The sequence below is a fragment of the Salmo salar genome, chromosome ssa09 (genome assembly GCF_905237065.1).
Source record: "Salmo salar chromosome ssa09, Ssal_v3.1, whole genome shotgun sequence".
Taxonomy (NCBI): Eukaryota; Metazoa; Chordata; class Actinopteri; order Salmoniformes; family Salmonidae; genus Salmo; species Salmo salar.
Window position 1 is genome coordinate 116,550,085 of NC_059450.1, and position 6,851 is coordinate 116,556,935.

Here is a 6,851-nt window from a genome sequence, read left to right on the forward strand (position 1 = left end):
GATAATTGCTACAGAGAGTTACAGCTGGTGGATGAAACCATGAGCAAGATGAGCTCTCCTCACTTCCTGTTTTTAAAATCCCTACCGGTCAACAATAATAACTGTTCCATCTCTGTTAGGGTTACACTTAAGAGCTGAGAGGGGACCATTAGCAAGAAGGAAGGATCTTCTAAGTAATCGTAATACGTCATCTTTATATAGCTAAATTATAGGAATCTTCTTCTTCCTAACTTCAATAACCACTCTGATTATAGTGTCAGAGATGAATTTGGATAAGGGTGGTTCTGGATTCTCTTCCAAAGTAATAGATTTTCACCCCTTTTGAAATGATTCAAACATAGTGGCTCTTCGGCAATGGCGCAAAGGAACAATGGGGGGATTTGAAATAGCCAAGCTATTAGTCTCAACACAGCAGTTCCCTGTGTCTAAGTTTTTGAGGAGGGTTGGTTGGAGGTGTTCAAGGGAAGTGTTGGGGCTTTGTGGGTATTTCCTGCTGCAGCCACTCCTCTGGGAGAGTCTTTCTGCTGGGGTGAGTCTGAGGCTTGGAATGGACACCTGAAGGCCCAGCGGGAGTGCCGTGCTAGATGCAGGAAGGAGAGAGATACGTAAGAGATTACTCTGATGCATCACAAACACGCATACATGCACACGAGCTCACGCACGTAGACACACACACACACACACATTCATGCGCAAGGACAAGCAAGTGATCAAACAAAAAATAACCTGTCTATTGAATGTCAGAAATGGCTCTATGATCATCTCAAAATATATGAATTAAAGCCTCTGTTCTGTACACAGTGTGCTTACCATGGTAACGTAGATGCCCTCTCCTCTAGAGGGTGTGGGAGGAGGCGGGGCCCTGAACCTCTGGAGCGTGACATAGCAGTTTGTGTCCTGTGTTGTGTTAGAGTGAGCAGGTACAGTCCGTGTTACACAGCTGGGACATCAGAGTGGATGAAGACACCAATGCAGCACATAGGGATGGGTTATCATTAGTTTATTAATTGACTGCGAGGGAAGCAGCGAGAAGAAGTGAGGGAGAGAGACTCAGACAATGAGTGTTACCTGAGTTTTTGCATGCAGGTTTGTGTGTTTGCATTAATGCTTGTATGTTATTGTTTGCATGTGTTTTAAATTTTTTAAATTTAACATTTATTTATTACATTTACATTTTAGTCATTTAGCAGACGCTCTTATCCAGAGCGACTTACAGTAGTGAATGCATACATTTCATACATTTTTTTTCTGTGCTGGCCCCCCGTGGGAATCGAACCCACAACCCTGGCGTTGCAAACATCATGCTCTACCAACTGAGCTACAGGGAAGGCTGTATCCAGGCAAGTCAGTTAAGAACAGTTACCTTGTTTCCATTGGCTTCCTGTGTGTCTTCTCCACGTATTACGTTCACCTGGATGTGACTGAAAGAACATACCAAAAAATGTAGCTTTCATTGGTTTTAGTATGGCGTTTCATGTTTCCAATATATTTGTCCTATTTTTCTCTGCCTCTAAAATAGGCATATCTTGTACATGTTTTTTGACTCTGCTCTCTCCCTGTCTTCTCCTTTCTCTCATGTCCACCTGCTGGTCTCTCTCAGCATAATCTCACCACTGGTCATTTTGTTGCCGTGGTGACCTCCCGACACACCCATATTCCCACTGTGACTCCGCCCACCAGGCACAGTGAAAAAAGCCCGCAGCAGAGAGGCAACAGCCAATCAGGATGGGTTACATCAGGTTTATGGAAATCTCCTGGGAAACTCCTGTGCTGCCCTGGGAAGTCAAGGTGTAAAGACGAAAGATAATCTGTCAACCTGATTTGAATAGCCCAACTCCTTTTTCAGCATATACACATAGAATTGTTTTTTTTACATATAATTGTTTTTAATGCTTGCTTAGCAATCCAGTTGTTATCGTTCAAGATAAAGTATGTACCTGATCTTTCCACCACTGTGACCTGTGTGTGACTCTGATGGATGTCTGGATAGCCGGGTGCAGGACCCAGGCGACACATGTAGGTGCCACTACATTGGACTGTCACTGACAGCAGCAGGAGCGAGAAGTCACCTTCAGAGATGGTCCCAACCAAATACACTCTGGGATCAACGGTGACAGTTTGGTTATGGTAGTGGTATATGAGATAGTGCTGGCTGTTATCCATTGACCCCTGTCATTATGAATTTTTTGGTGCTCAAGATTAGTACAAATACAAATAGTACTGAACATATACTACATGTCTACAGTTGAAGTCGGAAGTTTACATACACCTTAGCCAAATATATTTCAACTCAGTTTTTCACAATTGCTGACATACGTATAATCATAGTAAAATTCCCTTTCTTAGGTCAGTTAAGATCACCACTTTATTTTATGAATGTGAATAGTCAGAATTATAGTAGAGAGGATGATTTACTTCAGCTTTTATTTCTAACATCACATTCCCAGTGGGTCAGAGGTTTACACACACTCAATTAGTATTTGGTAGCATTGCCTTAAAATAGTTTAACTTGGGTCAAACGTTTTGGGTAGCCTTCCACAAGCTTCTTACAATAAGTTGGGTGAATTTTGGCCCATTCCTCCTGACAGAGCTGGTGTAACTGAGTCAGGTTTGTAGGGCTCCTTGCTCGCATATGCTTTTTCAGTTCTGCCAACACATTTTCTATGGGATTGAGGTCAGGGCTTTGTGATGGCCACTCCAATACCTTGACTTTGTTGTCCTTAAGCCATTTTGCCACAACTTTAGAAGTATGCTTGGGGTCATTGTCCATTTGGAAGACCCATTTGTGACCAAGCTTTAACTTCCTGACTGATGTCTTGAGATGTTGCTTCAATATATCCACGTAATTTTCTCTCCTCATGATGCCATCTATTTTGTGAAGTGCACCAGTCCCTCCTGCAGCAAAGCACCCCCACAAAATGATGCTGCCACCCCCGTGCTTCATGGTTGGGATGGTGTTCTTCGGCTTGCAAGCCTCCCCTTTTTTCCTCCAAACATAACGATGGTCATTATGGCCAAACAGGTCTATTTTTGTTTCGTCAGACCAGAGGACATTTCTCCAAAAAGTACAATCTTTGTCCCCATGTGCAGTTTCAAACCGTAGTCTGGCTTTTTTTATGGCGGTTTTGGAGCAGTGGCTTCTTCATTTTAGTCTTCCTTGCTGAGCGGCCTTTCAGGTTATGTCGACATAGGACTCGTTTTACTGTGGATATAGATACTTTTGTACCTGTTCCCTCCAGCATTTTCACAAGGTCCTTTGCTGTTGTTCTGGGATTGATCTGCACTTTTCGCACTAAAGTACGTTCATCTCTAGGAGACAGAAGGCGTCTCCTTCCTGAGCGGTATGATGGCTGCATGGTCCCATGGTGTTCATACTTGCGTACTATTGTTTGTACAGATGAACGTGGTACCTTCAGGCGTTTGGAAATTGCTCCCAAGGCTGAACCAGACTTGTGGAGGTAAAAAAAAAAAAAAGAGATCTTGGCTGATTTCTTTTGATTTTCCCAAGATGTCAAGCAAAGAGGCACTGAGTTTGAAGGTAGGCCTCAAAATACATCCACAGGTACACCTCCAATTGACTCAAATGATGTCAATTAGCCTATCAGAAGCTTCTAAAGCCATTACATAATTTTCTGGAATTTTCCAATCTGTTTAAAGGCACAGTCATGTAAACATGTAAACTTCTGACCCACTGGAATTGTGATACATTGAATTATAAGTGAAATAATCTGTCTGTAAACAATTGTTGGGAAAATGACTTGTGTCATGCACAAAGTAGATGTCCTAACCGACTTGCCAAAATTATAGTCTGTTAACAAGACATTTGTGGAGTGGTTGAAAAACAAGTTTTAATGACAACAACCTAAGTGTATGTAAAATTCCGACTTCAACTGTATGTCACTTTTTAGAAAACATAATATTACTGCAGCAATCCTAAATGCTACATTTGTTGTGACATTAAATATTTTGAGGGGATTACCTTGTCAGTGAACTCCCACTCCACACTGATTTTGTGATGTCCCAGACTTTTGAAACACTGAGTGAGGTTGCAGGGCAGTCGGACATTAGAGCCCACAGGAACCTCCTGGTCTGGGCCTGTCACTACACAACCTAAAGCACTATACACTGTGGATACTAAAAAACACACACACACACACACACACACACACACACACACACACACGCACATGTATTTCGTTTTAGGTACATAAGAGTGATACTACAATTCAAGATTCACACACATGCATAAAAACTTGCTCACCACAGACAATTAAGGTTCTCAATGTGGTCTTCCCCATTGCTTGACAATATTTGTGCTCTACAAAAGAAACAAACAAAGAGTACTTTCATTATATCTCATGTTTCACTAAACGTGAATACATTTCAAGAGATTCATTCCAAAATGGAATACATCCATGTTCAGAAATGTTGGTAAATTAGCTTTTATTGTATAAAGAAATTCTGAAAGATATTGGTGTGTTTTTTCATTATCTAAACATGGCATGGGTTTGTTAAATGACAGACATGTATTTGTTGAAAATCTGTCACTGGTTTAATTTCAGAAATACAAATAATCATGTTTTTAATTGCAAATTGCTATATATCCGTCTCACTCTCAGAGAAATAAGTAGTACTGCTAGGTTTGACACTGTCAAATGTAACAAATAACTACATTTTTAATAAAAAAAATTACAAATTCTACATTTGTGACATCAATATTTAAAAAGTGCTATAAAATGTATGTAAAACATTTCCATTTGACATTTTACTAATTTGAAGGCTATTCCATGCGAGAAATTGCCAAGAAATTGAAGATCTCGTACAACGCTGTGTGCTACAAAGGGTTTTCTAATGATCAATTAGCCTTTTAAAATTATAAACTTGGGTTAGCTAACACAGCGTGCCATTGGAACACAGGAATGACGGTTGCTGATAATGGGCCTCCGTACGCCCATGTAGATATTCCATAAAAAAATCGGCCGTTTCCAGCAACAATAGTCATTTACAACATTAACAATGTCTGCACTGTATTTCTGATCAATTTGATGTTATTTTAAAGGACAAAACATGTGCTTTTCTTTCAAAAACAAGGACATTTCTAAGTGACCCAAAACTTTTGAACGGTAGTATGTATGATACACATCTAAAATCTATGAATAAAACATCTGAGAACAGTAATATATTACACAACCATGAATGTGCCCATAGGCAATAATTTCTGACAAAAAAACCCCACAATTTATAAAAGTTGTGGATATATCGTTTCGTAAATGAACTCTTCATTTAGACTATTACCACAGCTGAATACAACTTGTATACAACAGCAAATGTACACAATGATTCAAAATGTAATTTGCACTAGTCTGCCTATCATATACGTACAGTATATCTCCTTCACAGATAGATGAGCCATGCTGCCAATGTGCCAACCATTATATTTCCATATTCTTGGGTGACCAACACTTTCAATAATGCTCCTTTTTTTAAAACATTTTAACATTACCATTGTCTTACCTATAGTAGGCCTCTCTAATGGATTACATATTTGTTTCTCTGTTTTTGGCTTTTAAATGAAGTCCACCCTGGTCTCTTTGGCCAAGGAGCCTCTTCACTTTGTCACAATGGAAATGCGTACAGCTACGAGATTCAACAAGTTACAGCAAGATACTGGTGGTTCGCCTTCCCTGAACTGTGCGTATGTGTGTGTAGGTGGGACGGAGGGGGGACGGGGACGGGGACGGGGGGGACGGGGGTGGACGGGGGGGAGGCAGTTTAGCATGTCTGGCTGTGGTCAACAGAGCTCTTTCGTTTCAGGAAAGAAGAAGAAGAAAAACACACACCTACAGAAAGTGTCTCAGATGTGTCCTTTTTTCAGTACGACGGAAAACACATGCATGCCATCATGAAAGAGCTGCGAAAGCCACATCTGCTTTTTGTGGTGAGACTCTCTTGATAAACCTGTGAGATATTTAGTGAGCATAGTCTGGACTACTATTTAGTTACACATATTTATTAATGTGTGACTAAGGTTCCTTTTATCCCATTTGATAGAAGAAGAAAACATGACATTTTCCTTAAAAGTAATACATGTCATGGACAAAAACACACAGTGGAAACCTTTACTCGCCACTGTAACTAAAATAGTTCTACTTTCTCACATCCTCTTAGAGCGTCATGAATAAATGGTTTCAAGATGCATCTGTTTTGTCTGAAATACGACTTTACTTTCTGCTTCTTTTTAATCAATCTTCCTTTTTCTTCTGACTGACCCACATACATACTCACTTTCTCTTTCTATATACATTATATACATTAGATCACGTGTACTATGTAGGAAATTCAAAAAGAGAACATATTACTTGTCAGAATTCTCTCTCTCCACCCCCCTCTCTTTCTCTCAATTCAATTCGATTCAAGGCACTTCACTGGCATGGGAAACATATGTTAACATTGCCAAAGCAAGTGAAGTAGATAATATACAAAAGTGAAATAAACAATACAAATGAACAGTAAACATTACACTCACAGCAGATCCAAAAGAATAAAGACATTTCAAATGTCATACGATGTATATATACAGTGTTGTAACGATATGCAAACGGTTAAAGTACAAAAGGGAAAATAAATAAACGTAAATATGGGTTGTATTTACAATGGTGTTCGTTCTTTACTGGTTGCCCTTTTCTTGTGGCAACAGGTCACAAATCTTGCCGCTGTGATGGCACACTGTGGTATTTCACTCAGCAGATATGGGAGTTTATCAAAAGTGGGTTTGTTTTCGAGTTCTTTGTGGATATGTGTAATCTGCGGGAAATATGTGTCTCTAATATGGTCATACATTTGGCAGGATG

At 39.9% G+C, this 6,851-nt stretch overlaps 1 long non-coding RNA gene across 1 annotated transcript; it reads right to left on the minus strand.

The window, feature by feature from the left end:
• Positions 1 to 3,753: 3,753 nt before the first annotated feature.
• On the minus strand, positions 3,754 to 5,678 carry LOC123724142 (uncharacterized). Its single transcript, XR_006756827.1, has 3 exons — positions 5,515 to 5,678; positions 4,262 to 4,318; positions 3,754 to 4,134 (listed from the first exon to the last, which is right to left on the minus strand). It is a non-coding gene; the product is annotated as an uncharacterized lncRNA (long non-coding RNA).
• Between the last annotated feature and the right edge of the window lie 1,173 nt (positions 5,679 to 6,851).